Genomic DNA, 13,987 nt, shown 5'->3' on the forward strand with positions numbered 1-13,987 from the left:
TGTGTGCTGCTCATAGCATAGTCACCAAAAGCAGTCTGAATCTTCGGAATGGTTTCCACTTGGCTGTCGCCCAGTTTCTGGCAAAATTTGATGCAGTAGCACTGCTCCAGTCACTCCGCCATTTTCCTTGCAATAAAAAACCAACGAGAGCAATTTGTACTACCTCATTCAAATGCTGCGTCCCAGCAAGTCACGCTATTGGCAGGCAGGAAAAAATTCGTGCATGCGCACAAAGGTTCAAGGGCGGCTGATGAAAACGCTTGTTACATATTCATCAGGTGTTCGCAAAAAAAGGTCAAATACTTTTCTAACAGACCTCGTACGTATTAAATACGTGAGGGAATCCTGCAGTGCTAGAAGATATGGTTCGTGCAGTTTACAAAAAGAAATATGAGCTATTATGTAGACAGTAAATCCAGAAAGAGCGCTGATATTGTTTATACAAAGCATTTTAAAGGGCATGTCGCAGTGCAATGCAACATAGAGGGAGCAGGACACTTTGTGCCCAGCTCCCTGAAGCCCAATGACGATGCAAGTAGAAAACACCTTCATAATTAGGACTGAAAACCTACATGAGTACGAACAAATTCTTGTAGTGTTGTTTGCTACCACTGTTTTAGAGCCGGAACATGCTCATCTATAAAAGTCATATGTGCCATGTTTAGTCTGATGTGGTCAGACACCATTGGCAACCACTTCTTGCATTCATGTTAAAAAAATACGAATTGAGACTGCAGCTGCAGCGCTAGACGTCACCTGCCTTCGCAATGATAAAAAAGGCAGTCAGTTTGTTGAATAGTTCTTGTGGCTAATTATATTAACAATATTTCCTTACTAGATGACATGGCTTCATATATTTATGCTATATTTATGCTGTATGTGTGATCCACAAATCAACATTATAAAAAATAATTTATCGCACTTAAACAATAATACCTTTTTGTTACTTGTCACATGTATAGCAGACATGTAGGGCTGTGTAACAATGGGCGACATATACTTTTGTGCGAACCACCAAAGCTAATTTTTTTACCTTCAACACGCAGCTTTTTGCAAAAAATTTGAACTTTAGTTTTTTTAGCTGATCAACCGAACCTCCAAGGCTTGAAATATTTTGCAGCTATCCCAAGTCAACCAGTCTGATTTTATATTTATTTTGTGCCTTCTGTATTTCCCTACGTTAGAAGAAAATTCAAACTTTGCAAATTTTGGCACTCACACCACTTCAGTCTCTTGACATGAACACCATCTGAATATTTGGATCATACAATTTCCCTTTCAGAAGAAACGTGTATCAGTGCCTTCTAGCTTAGCTGGGCAAGAACAATAAATTTTTGCCAAAGTTCAAAAAAATTTTTGCGAAGGAAAATAAATGGGGAGCAAGAGTTTGGAGCTTCAACTATATCTGTGATGGTCAAAAAAAGTTGGTTGGTTGCCCTGGAATGACTCAAGTGTATGTACGAAAGCAAATTTTCTCATTGTACCTACTCAAAATCAAGCAAACTTGAAATGGTTTGCCATAATGGAACAGTTCTTGACAAAATTGGGTGGTTTGGCATGGAATGGCTTAAGATACTTAAAAAATATATTAATAAGGAAACACTTTCCTTACTAGAACCATATCAAAAACTAACATAAAAATGTAGTGAACTATAACAAAGCACAGCACTTGTATTCTGGATTGAGCAATCCAATGTGGACTTCTCAGGAGACTAGTATAATTAACATAAATAAAATTAACATAAAAATGTGAAGGCATAGAAAGGCACAACATTTGTAAGCTCATTTGAGAAATCCAAATTGGGCCCTTCAGGAGACTAACACAGAACATAAAAATGTCGAGAGTTACAAAAGCACAACACTTGTGTTTTGGTTTGAGCTGTCCAACTTGGGCTCTTGAGAGGTTATTGGTCCCATGCGAGAAGCGAGGCCACAGTTCTTTACATAGGGCATGTTGGTACCAGGCAATTTGCGACACGTGAAGCCTGCAAAAACAAGAAGCCAGAACAAGTTTTAAAAAGCAACTTCCACATGCAAAAGAATGGCATGCAATCTGCCCTCGTTATAACGAAATTGATTTATGTATTTGTGTTGCTTTAGTCCAGCTTTCCACGGGTACAGCTTTACAGCATGACCATTTAAATTTATTCAGTGCGGCACAGGACTCCACTAAGTGTCAAATGCAGGAAAGGGCAAAGAGGAACAAAACACTGTAGCAAAATAACTTTATGAATATCCTCAATGTCAAAGATGTGAGCTTTGCTTGCTGAGAAACGAAATGGTGAAACAAATTCATGTCGTTCATAAATAAACCTGTACTGACAACTAAAATTATTTCTTGTAACTTTCATAATTAAAATTTGCTGCACTTCACTGTGCTTTTCCATGCTCCAAATACAATACTGTCATGTCACTACAACTGAGTGTAGCTTCATTTGATGTTAGGTTTCCTGAGTTCACATGCAATCGGAATGTACTTCTCGCCTTACAATGACTTAAGACTTTCTACATTAAAGAAGACACTGCTTACAGTGAAGTATGTTTTCTGCCTCGACGACTGAATTACTGTTCTAATGAGGATTCCGTGTAGTGCACCAAGCTGCTTAGCATGACACATGCAGAATGTGACAGAGACGAAGAAATGCCGTCTTTTAAGAGCCATATGCGATAGGACTGACTTCTTTAACCCTTTTAGGGTTCACTGCCGTACAACTGTGGCTGTGATGGAACGTTCTGAAAAAAATTTGCCTTTTCAGAACAAAGTGTTGCCTAGCATCCCACTGGAGGTGCTGCAACCTTCTGAGACTTCTAGAAAATATTCTTATAGTGCTGTCGCTCCTTGGGTTTCTCCAAAACTGATTTTTCACCTAGCTCCTTGGTGTCTGTCATTGCAGTAATTTGGGAGTGTTGCCAGAAGTTTTTTGTTTCATTACACAAAAAAATTATGCTGCTTTATCCTGCATAAAAAAATAAAACATGTAAAACTGCAAATACTGAAATGGTATTGCCACTTCATTGTTATTTAAAAATATTATTTACCAGTTTATTGTCTCGGAATGTCACTCTGAAGAACTTAAATCTGCAATAAAAATATTAAGGGTGCGCGAAAAGTGATTTTTGAGGCTGAACCGAATAATGCTAGAAGCAAATCAAATGATGGATAGTTTCTGAATAATGAACAGCTGATATCACAATTAATGTAAGATGAGGCTCACATCCTAGTATTATTAAAGTTAGCAAGTTTCTGTCATTGTTATGTTATGAAAAGCTGTTTATTAAAAGCACAAATGGAGCAGCAGAAAGTTTCTTCACATGCACAGGACTCTTCAGTAAGCATAAATGATTGCTGTACAGCCTCTAAAGTACAGCTACTGAAGTAACGTAGCCTGGTCTGCTATTACAAGTTGTTACGTTTTATGTCTACACTATGTTATTGGAGGTGAAAATTTACCGTACTTTGGCTCAAATTTCATGTTTTATTGGTGTTTCGAAATATTAGAATACTCGCATTTACAAATAGTGACCATTCAAAGACTAAATTGAATAGGACACTATTCAATTCGAAAGTTTTGAGCATTTGCACACCACAAAAAATATATAACTCCTAAATTAGAGAGGCATATTTCTCCCCAAAATGTGATCCTCAACGGGCTAAACAAGAGCGACAGAAAAGCCCATTCATCTTTTTGATTAATTTAAGCCCATAATCAACTTGGCAATGGTTCATAATAACCCTGTTAACAGGTAGGTGAAGTAAGGAAGCAGGAATCAATTCTAACAATTTCAGAATGGGAGTAGTGGACATGTCCGATGGTCTGTAAGAAGCTTTATACATTAGGCCCCAAGAGCGTATTCTCAATTTATTGAAGTATATGGGGAAAAGCCACATAAATATTTTTTTCATATGTTAGAATACACATAAATATTTTTTTCAAATCTTAGAATACAAAGTGATAAAGTGTGCGTTAATAAATACGAGTCATAGGTTAAGTGCTTAGAATGAGTCAGCGCCCACTAAACGTAGTACTGTTGACAGCAATGCTTGCAACTCTGTCCCTGTTGTTTCTTTGATTGAAAGAACCAAAAGAAAATTGCCACACCGCTCAGGTTCCCTCTGCTAAAAGGCTGCTGTCTGGCATCACATGGACCTCCTTCAATATAGGAGCAACCTTAATTCGATGTGGTCTGTTAAAATTGGTGAAACTACTGTTTCACATCTCAGAACCTGGAGAGCTGTTTTGACTTCTGCAATTTGGTGAACATGCTCCTGCTCGAGCTGAGCAGTAACCACACTTGAGCATACCTTCTCCACAATTCACGTATTAGAATAACATTTTCAGGCTAACTAAACATGTCCTCTATGCCAATAGATTTGGAGCGTGCTTCACAGACAACTATTCCTTGCAATGACAGCCAAGTAACACTGCTAATGCGCAAATGCAGCTCATTTTATGTGGTGGAGCCACTAAAAACTTTCAGCAGTGAAGGCAGCTTTTAAATTTTAGAAGCATTTGAGTATGGCGGCATTACGCACTTAAGATCGTACGAACAGTCATTCCAAATAGTAGGCTATTGTCGCATACAACTGCACACACGGGCTACTTGAAAGTCGTTTGTTATGCCAATGGCAAGTTCATAATTTTAGAAAAAAATGTGAATGTAAAAATGCAACCAGAAAGGATATATGGTACTTGCCTATAACAGCAGTGACCCTGGTGGGGTCAAGAGCCTTTTTTGCCCCTTGGTGTTATTTCCAAAGCCCAAATGGCCCATGAGCTCCTCCTCTGTGAACACATGGTGAAGCAAGGCCCTTGCAAACTTTCCTGGTCCACCATGCCAGGCCATGGTAAACTGTGCCAGGATAACCTTCTCAATGTGCACTCCTTCAACCTATGTGAACCGGCATGTTTAAGTAAATGTTAGCAAAACAGTTTTAAGCCTTTCAAGCACATTCACACAACAGCCCTACTGCAAATAAATTACAAAAGTACCTGTTGCAAATCTAGATTGCTAAACTTGACTTCTTACAAGCTTCTTATGCTGTCTGGACGCCACATGTTTCAGAAAAACAATCCAGCACAAACAAGAATAATAAACCAAAGTATCCAAACATCTAGTACTTGAAAAAGGGGAGTACCAGCAAAACACAAATGACACGCACACAAGGAAAAGGCATTAGACATGGACAGACGTTGGGACGGACCAGCGTCCGTCCCTGTCTAACGCCTTTTACGTGTGTGCGCGTCCTTTGTTTTGCTGGTACCCCCCTTTTTCAAGTTCATCACGCACCAACTGGCCCAAGAGCTTGCGCTAATGCACATCTAGTACTATTTATTGTGATTACCATTCTTAGGATACTTCATATTTTCAGGTGTTTGTCTCTATTTTCCCATCCATTTGTGTCAATAGGTAGTCCATGGTCTAATGGGGAGATTGGGCTGCTTAAGGGAAGAGTTCAAAATCAACCGTTGGAACAGCTTGGGTGACTGGGTATGCGACCCTGGGCATATGCCACTTTTCAATGAATCTCCTTCCCGCTATCTTGGGCAACTGCTGCTGCTTGTGTTGGCAAGCAGCATTAGGAGCTCAAAGAGGGACATGATTGTCGATCATTACTAAGATTACCACTACACGTCACGTTAGCTTGCTGTGCTGCAGAAGTAATATGTGAGATTCCACTCCACTGTATGAAATGTACATAAGCTGCAAGGACAGTATGTGCCAACCACCACCTCAATTAAATTAATCGACTCGCAAAGCACAGGCTGCACAAGATCACGGAGTGAACTCAGAAGTTTGTGGACAGCCAGTTGATGTCCATGTCAGGGACCTCTAGGGAAACTCAGTCATTTCCTCGATGTGCATCATCGTGCCGTCATACATTGTATTACAATTCTGTCTGTCTCGTTGTACCACCGTTCTAATAGTCATCACGTATCACCACAATTCAAAATATAGATAGACACTTATATCTACTGTTTATTTAATCTTTATGGAGAATACTTTGAGCATGAGTTTTTGCAAAGATCATGAATTCTACAGCTTAAGGGAGCACTAAAGGAAAATTAAATTAATTAAATTCTGGCGTTTTAAGTGCCAAAACGACAATCTGATGTTTAGGCACGCCTTAGTGGGGAACTCTGGACTAATTTTCACCAAATCAGGCTGCAAGGTACCTGGGCAGTTTTGTATTTCACCTCCATCAAAATGCGGCTGTTTGATCCTGTGACCTCGTGCTTAGCGGAGCTGTGCCAACACCCCTAAGCAACTACGGCATGAAAGCACTAAAGAGAAAAATTATTTTAGATGTATCTGTACATGACCTTCCTACAATTCAAGAGATTCACTCATACCGTGACAAGAGGCTGAGTAAACTGTAAAAGCAGCAAGAGGAAAGATTGGTGGCAGTGCTGCCTTGAAGTTACCACACCCGCTTGCTGTGACGTCATGGATTTTGATGATGTCTGTTGAGGTGTAGCAATTTTTTTTACAAATGAAGATGTTCTTCATCGTATACCAAAAACCCAAAATAAAAAGCGTCAGGAACTTTTACAGAACCAATACAGCCCACGTTTGAAAAAATACTTGGAATCCATGATGTGACAATGAGGTGTCAGCACAAAGATTTTGGGGCGATACTCAGAAAATTGAACTTTGAGCTTTATTTTCTCTAATAATCAAACAACTACCAAGAAAGTTACAGAAGTAGTTATTTAAGACGATGCTTTATTTTAAATTCATTTAAGGTGTCATTAGTGTCCCCTTAATACAAAACAAGGAATACACTTGGCTGCGTAATAGGTTAACATGCATCACTGGTTCTCATTAAGGTAGGATTATCAGTATAGCAAAGGGCATGCACTGGCTGCTCCAGAGGGGAGCCCTTCCACTTCCCCTCAACCTCCCAATTTCCAATTTCTTTATGAGCAGTGATGCAATTTCTGTATCTTAACGAGACATAATGCCAAGGAGATTAAAAATGCCATGCTGGCTACAGCATGTGGTGACCGGCACTTCACACCGTCCAGCTCGGCATCAATCTTTTTGGAATTTGGCCCTTGAAATGCAGAAAGCCCCGATCGCTGCTCGTTCTTCAGCCAACTTTCTCAAAGGGTACTGCTGTTCTGGTTTGATACCTCTAGCTGTGCACTGCTGTATGACATAGGTCATAATACCTTCGTTCTGGTAAAACTAGAAAGATGTGCACTCATGCAGACCACTAATGTCCACACTAAGTTTCTGAACGCCCCTCTCATATCAGGGATATACACTGAAAAAGGCACATTCCGCGTTTAACATGTTCACAAGTGACAATGAAATTCACTCCCAGTCCCGGTGCAGTTGCAAAGTCTTTAAGCTGAGTGCTTAAAGGCACCATGTCTCCTAATGAAGGCACTCTGCACCAGTTGATCACTGGACCAAACGCGTTGCAGTTGCATCAGCAATGTTGTTGTTTTTTCTGCTTCCTGCAATACATTTTCACGGTATCACTGTATTTGATCATCGTGACGCTACAGAATGGATGGCCAAAGAATTCACTTTTACCGTTCCAGCTGGGGCCTCTCCCGGCTCATTTTGAATCTGAAAAAAGATGTCACTATTAAAACGTGAAGCCACGATGCAGCAAAAGCGACAATCAAAAGAGCTACATGGACCATTAGGCTGACATAAATGGACGGATACAAATGACTAGTCATTGAATACACTAAAGTGTGGCCGCTCTTGCCAATGGCAGTGTGAGCTTGTCAAAAAATTTATTTCACATTCCTCTAGTTACTTTAAACATTATTTCCACGCATCTACTTAACTGTTATGGCCACATATTAAAGGCAGCTCCTTCATATAAAACCAGTGTTACATTCTTTTACTCCCCGTCTACCTGATGCTACTGAAGTTTTGCTTACTCTCAAAGAAAGAATTTCACAGAACTGCTCTTTCGACAAAGCATTATTCCAAGCTTGTGGCAAAGCGTCGTGATTTAGTTCACAACGATGCGCTCCCCTTTCAATATGTTCACTCTATAGTGCTCTGATTCAAAGCAAAAATTGCTTTTCGACATAACTAGCTACTTCTATGGTCACAAGAAACAATGCTAATTATTGATGTTTATGTTGCCGATAACGTATACATGCCGCCTCGAAACACAGTGGGACGACAACGCAGATATGCCAGGCATCTCGTTCCTTTACTGATTTTAAAACTATTGTTAAATCAGTTACTGAAGTGCGAAAAGCTGCAATTTCACGAAATTACATTATTTTGAATGTTGTAGGACCTGGAGTGCCATGAAATCTGCCTTTCCGTGAATGCAAAGAGCGCCTACGCGAAGCCGTTTGGGCGAAGCACTCGATGGCGACGAACGGAGAAGATAAAAAATAAAGTTGAATGCGCGCGACCTGGGGGAAAACAAAACGCACGCGGTTGGCAAGGCGTATAACTCTATGATTTCGCAGCACTCTGTGGCATCATCCCTATTGTATCTCACGTATCGCATGTACACCCTTGAAATTCTTTATTATTATTGCGCGACAGCCTCCTCTGTGTTTTCCGATCGCGCGAACATCGGCCGCACGGCGTGTCAGATAGTGGCCTTGAAGCACCGCGGAGTCACTCGATCCTGAAGGGAACGGCGCAACAGAATACACTTTCGCCAATCCCACCGCACCCCCCCCCCCCCCCTTTTTTTGCTGAAAGCTCGCTCACACGCCTTGTACTAGCGTGGCGCAAACGAAATATCTTCGATTACAGTACAGATCGGATGGTTTCACGTCGCATTGTTTTGCGCTCATTAATAAGGCTAACTCAATCGGTGCTCGAACACCGTATCAGAAATCATGGCGTACAACATGCCCTGTTTTAGGTGGCACCACATAGCTGCCTTACGTCACCACAAGCGGAGTGTAAAGTTAAACCAGGACAAAACTCCACGTTATCTACCACAAATCTAGTGCTGTACAACCCATTCTCGCAACGGAAGGATAGTACTAGGAATGAAAACTAGAAAAGAGGCGCGCGGAAGACACGCACAAGCGCTGAAATCATTTCCCCGCTTCCGTTCACCGCGTCGCAATGGACGAAGGGGAATTCGAAACACTCACTCACCCTTGATGTCGCTGAGTCGGAGGCGATCATGGCGATCTTCGAGGCAATAAGTCCATAAAAAGCGAGCAACACGCAGGAATATTCCAAAGATGTTACAGCGAAGCACACAAACAACACAGAAAACGCAAGAAACTCTCAAGCTAACGGCGTGCACGAACTCGCCGGAATGCGCCAAGCATCAACAGCGCAAACGCGCAATCATACATGTACACTCATACAAATACACGCTTATATTATCATAAATTGTACCATTGGATAACAAATTAGGTAATTTCATGTTATTACTGAACAATTGTTGCGATTTGCAAGTGTATAAAAGTTTTTTGCTTCGCTTCTTTGATGAACTACTTTCTTTAGCGCAGTAACGCAGTGCACCGGCCGGAGCTAATGGCATGCGCGGGAAAAGGCGCCAAATTCAAACGTCACAAACGCCGCGCTAATTTGTGCGCGCACAGTTTTCGTCGTTTGGATTTAAGAAAAAAAAGTAATGCGTGCCGCAACCATGCGAACTGAACTATTGACCAGAAAAGTACAGAAACGTCGCTGTTTGTGCTTCTTATTTCGACGCCATGGCAAACTGCGGGCGGTCTGTCGTCCCATTCTTTAAACATTTGTGCGTGTGCTCCTGCGCTGTGCGATTTGTCACCGAGAACGTATAGCAGCGCAGATTGTGCTTGGTGGCCGAGCAGATTCCGAACACATTCGCCAGCACCCCGTCTAGGTCACAGAAAAGAATTTGGCCTCCATGTGAAATATGAGCACCATGTCGTACATATCGGCCAAGCTTTTCGTTTCGTTCTGCATAGCGCGCTAACGGGTAAGCGAAACGCACTCTGTAAAAACGATGTTCACTCCTTTCTCCGCCGCACCCACCGTGGTGGCATAGTGGCTGAGCTGTTGCTCTATTAACCCTAGTGCTTGGGACCTAATGCCGGCCGCGGCGGCTGCATTTCGATTGGGGTGAAATGCAAAAACGACCGTGTACTGTGCGTTCGGTGCAGGTTAAAGGACCCCAGATGGCAAAAATAAATATGGCGTTTCTTACTACGGTGCGGCTCATAATCAAAGCGTGGTTTTGGCACGTCAAACCCCAGACTTGAATTTTGTTAACGTTCTCCGCCACCTTGACCATATTTAACATGGAGGCATGCAATGCCGTTTCCTAACACACAGCCAGGGCACTGGCCCCTTATAATGGACGCCGATGGAAATGCAGGATGCGTCCAATCATCGGTTGTTTGTCACTGCTTGTAGGGACGTTTGTCTTCTGAAACTGCATATATATATATATATATATATATATATATATATATATATATATATGCAGGGTGTTTCTGCTAACTTTAGGCCGAGTGTAAACGACGCGACTAAATGCATGTTGCTCCCTTTGGTATGTAGCGTGTCGCGCTATTTGTGTATTTTTGCTTAATTAGCTAATTAGTCAAGCATATTTAACCAACTTCTGAAGCAAGGAAGTTAGGAAAGAAATTCCAATTAGAAAGTTGTAGAGCTGTTGGCAACACGTCCGAATAAACAGTTTCTGTCTTTCTATCTGTTAAGTATTATTGTTTTTCAGCTTACTGCGGATGCTCGCGAAATAGAAAAAGCACCACGTGACATATGCCCGCTTGCGAGTCGTGATTGCACTGCTCCTAAGCCTTCTGCGCACAAACGAAAACATACCATTTAACCGGTGTGAACACCCGTCTGCTTATCGCCATCATGAACCGCAGCGAGGGAAGCACGTCGCTGGCGTCAATACCACAGCCAACGCCTTCGTCACTGCCCCGTCGCCTTTTAAGCGGCAACACACCCTGCTCGATGATATATGCTCGTTTGGGAGCGCTGCAAGCACGGCGCGCAAGCGGATATGTCAGGTGATATTTTTTCTATTTCACGGGCATCCGCAGTAAGCTGAAAAACACTAACACTTAATAGATAGAAAGTGAGAAATTGCCTAATAGGACGTTTTGCAAAGTGCTCTAGAGCTTTCTAATTAGAATTTTTCGCCTAACTTTGTTCCTTCAGAATGGCTAATTTTTTGTCTAATTAACTACTTAGGAAAAATACAAGAATAGCGTGACACGTACAAGAGTGAGCAACATGCATTTGGTCGCATCGTCTTATGGTGCATCGGCATATTTTTAAACTCTGAGTAAAGTTAGCTGAAACACGTGTATATACGTCTATGGTTCAAGTAACGTGAAACAACACCCTGTATCTATGCAATGGTGATCAAGTGATCAGTAAAGCAACATATATGTGCAAAAGACGCACACATACATATGTGCGTGTGTTTTTCACATGTACTTCGAAACTCAATATTGCTCGTGACTCAATTTTATTCAACAATAAGTTAACAGCATTTAGTCAACGACTTTATTGTTGGAAACTACTCAACAATGGTTCAATAGTCAATACTATTCAACAATATGTCAAGAGAATTTAGTCAACGACTTTATTGTTGAAAACTACTCAATATTGGCTCAATAATACTCAATACTATTCAACAATATATCAACAGAATTTAGTTAACGACTTTATTGTTGGAAACTACTCAACAATGGCTCAATAATACGCAATATTATTCAACAATATATCAAGAGAATTTAGTCAATGACTTTATTGTTGAAAACTGCTCAACAATGGCTCAATAATATTCAACAATAATATTCAACAACAAATAATATTCAACAATATACCAACAGAATTTAGTCAACGACTTTTTTGTTGTGAACTGCCCAACAACTTTACTGTTGAATTATTGCCTGTGGTTTCAATAATTGTTGAGGTATTGTTGAAAGGCTATTGAGTCAACAATTCGTCAACAATATGCCAACAACTTTTCAACAGTCATTTTGATAAGGGCAAGTTTCATTCTTTTCGGAAATGAAGCGCCCGACATACCGGGGATATAAATGTAAGATAAAGGCACAGAATGTCAAGAATATATTTAAATGGGCGAATTTGCATAACGTATGCGTAACAGCTTGAACTATCTTTAAGACAAAAAAACTTACATCGCTTGAGACACGGTTACTGGACTGAGAAAAGCGTAAGATTGCTTGTGAGCAGGCCTGAATTTGGTGAACGCCTTAAGTGTTCCACACTCACAATTCTGAAGGAAGTGATCAATTAAAAAATTGGCAAGTGCGTTGCCGCGTACTTTCCTGCAATCCAAAGACAATTTCCAGACACCTGGTGTCAATTTTTGAGGCTTCATAAGCTTACTTTGTTTTTTTTACACAGTTGATCACTTTTGTATAAACAATTCTCGATTTCAGAGTACACGGAACAAAATATGTTCGCTTTAATATTTTCGTTCAGCTTATTCCGATACGTTTTATATTTCTTGAGAAGGTCCGGATCTTTTTATTTAACAAAGCTGTGCTAAAGCGAGTTCTTGTAGTAAAGTTTCTGTACAGGTATGGCATTCTACAGGGCCTACAAATATTTATACCCGAGGGAAACGTTTTTAGCGGAAAATGTTTCGTATATATCTCCGTTAGTTTATTCGTAAACGTGTTGTATGCGTCATCAGCAATTTCTATTTCCAGAAGCCATTTAAAGTCAGACTGCAGTATTTAGTTTCTAAAACTGTTTAGACCAGTTTGAGGCGACACAAAACGCGCTTTCGCATTTTAAGGACTTCCATATTTTGTTTCGGTATCATGAATATTATCGGGAGGTGATCACTAAGATCGGATGATATAACTACCGTCGTGATGTTTGCTTTATGAATGTTTGTTATGAGAAGGTCATATAATGTTTATCGGTGTTTTGTTACTCTTTTGGGTAATGTAACTCTATTATAGTACACATTTGAGGTAATGAGCGTTTTCATCCCTTTTTACAGGTTAATATTTGACCGCAGATCAATAATAATTCACCTCCTGAAATCACATAGTAACCATTTCACAAGAAGCCAACAAACATTTACACCAAGGAAACATAGGGGTCATTACATGTATTTACTAAATGTATTAAAGAAATGGTAAATTAATGGAAATGAAAGTCGACGAAAAGACATCTTGCCGCAGGTGAGGAACGATTCCATGTATTCGGATTACACGTGATACTCTATCTATTAAGCTACCGCGACGCGGCCTTCCCATCCACTTTCGTGGGTATTTATGATTCCTACTAGAGCCATAAGCTAGAATGAAATCCAGAAATTGCTCATAAAAAGAAAAGAAGTTTGCAGCAGTTCCATCAGGAGGCTGATAGCAAATGGAAAATACGGGTTTGTTCACACGTGCTGCGAGTATTTAAAAAGTCATTGCGAACACCATAAAACAAATAAAATCGTTCATAACTTACACACGGCTTTATCAGCAACATAAGACCATCACCATGACGCATATATCGATTTAACGAAAACGACTGATAAGAGTTGAACGTGTAGTTATTTTCACTGTCCTTACCCCAAGTTTCCCTCATGACATCAATGAAAAAAGAAAAGCTAGGGATAAAAGGCTGGACTTCTGATTCTGTGTTACACAGTGTACATTGCTGACGGATTCGAGAACCTGGTTATGTAATAAACGAGAAGAAAGGGCGTTAACCACGGGGTTCGATTTTTAATAGTGATATCATGAGAAGCCAACAAACACTGACACCAAGGAGAAGGTAGGGGAAAAAACTCGTGCCTAATAAATGAAACAAAGAAACGATAAATTAATGGAAAGGAAACTGGATGAAAAACAAGTTGCCGCATGTTGTGAACGATCCCACAACCTCAGCATTTTGCATCCGCTGTGGAAATAGCGTGGCGACACCTAGTAAACTAGCCTGCTTGATTGAACCATGTCCAGCTACACGCAACTGCTAGATGTGGGAACACCTAGTATAATAGAACGCAAGCGCAAAACGAAGTGTGCACCTA

At 40.6% G+C, this 13,987-nt stretch overlaps 1 long non-coding RNA gene across 1 annotated transcript; it reads right to left on the minus strand.

Moving 5' to 3' along the window:
* Positions 1 to 1,162: 1,162 nt before the first annotated feature.
* Positions 1,163 to 4,896, minus strand: LOC140213264 (uncharacterized). Its single transcript, XR_011890225.1, has 2 exons — positions 4,712 to 4,896; positions 1,163 to 1,985 (listed from the first exon to the last, which is right to left on the minus strand). It is a non-coding gene; the product is annotated as an uncharacterized lncRNA (long non-coding RNA).
* Between the last annotated feature and the right edge of the window lie 9,091 nt (positions 4,897 to 13,987).

This window comes from Dermacentor andersoni, chromosome 9, assembly GCF_023375885.2.
Source record: "Dermacentor andersoni chromosome 9, qqDerAnde1_hic_scaffold, whole genome shotgun sequence".
Classification (NCBI taxonomy): domain Eukaryota; kingdom Metazoa; phylum Arthropoda; class Arachnida; order Ixodida; family Ixodidae; genus Dermacentor; species Dermacentor andersoni.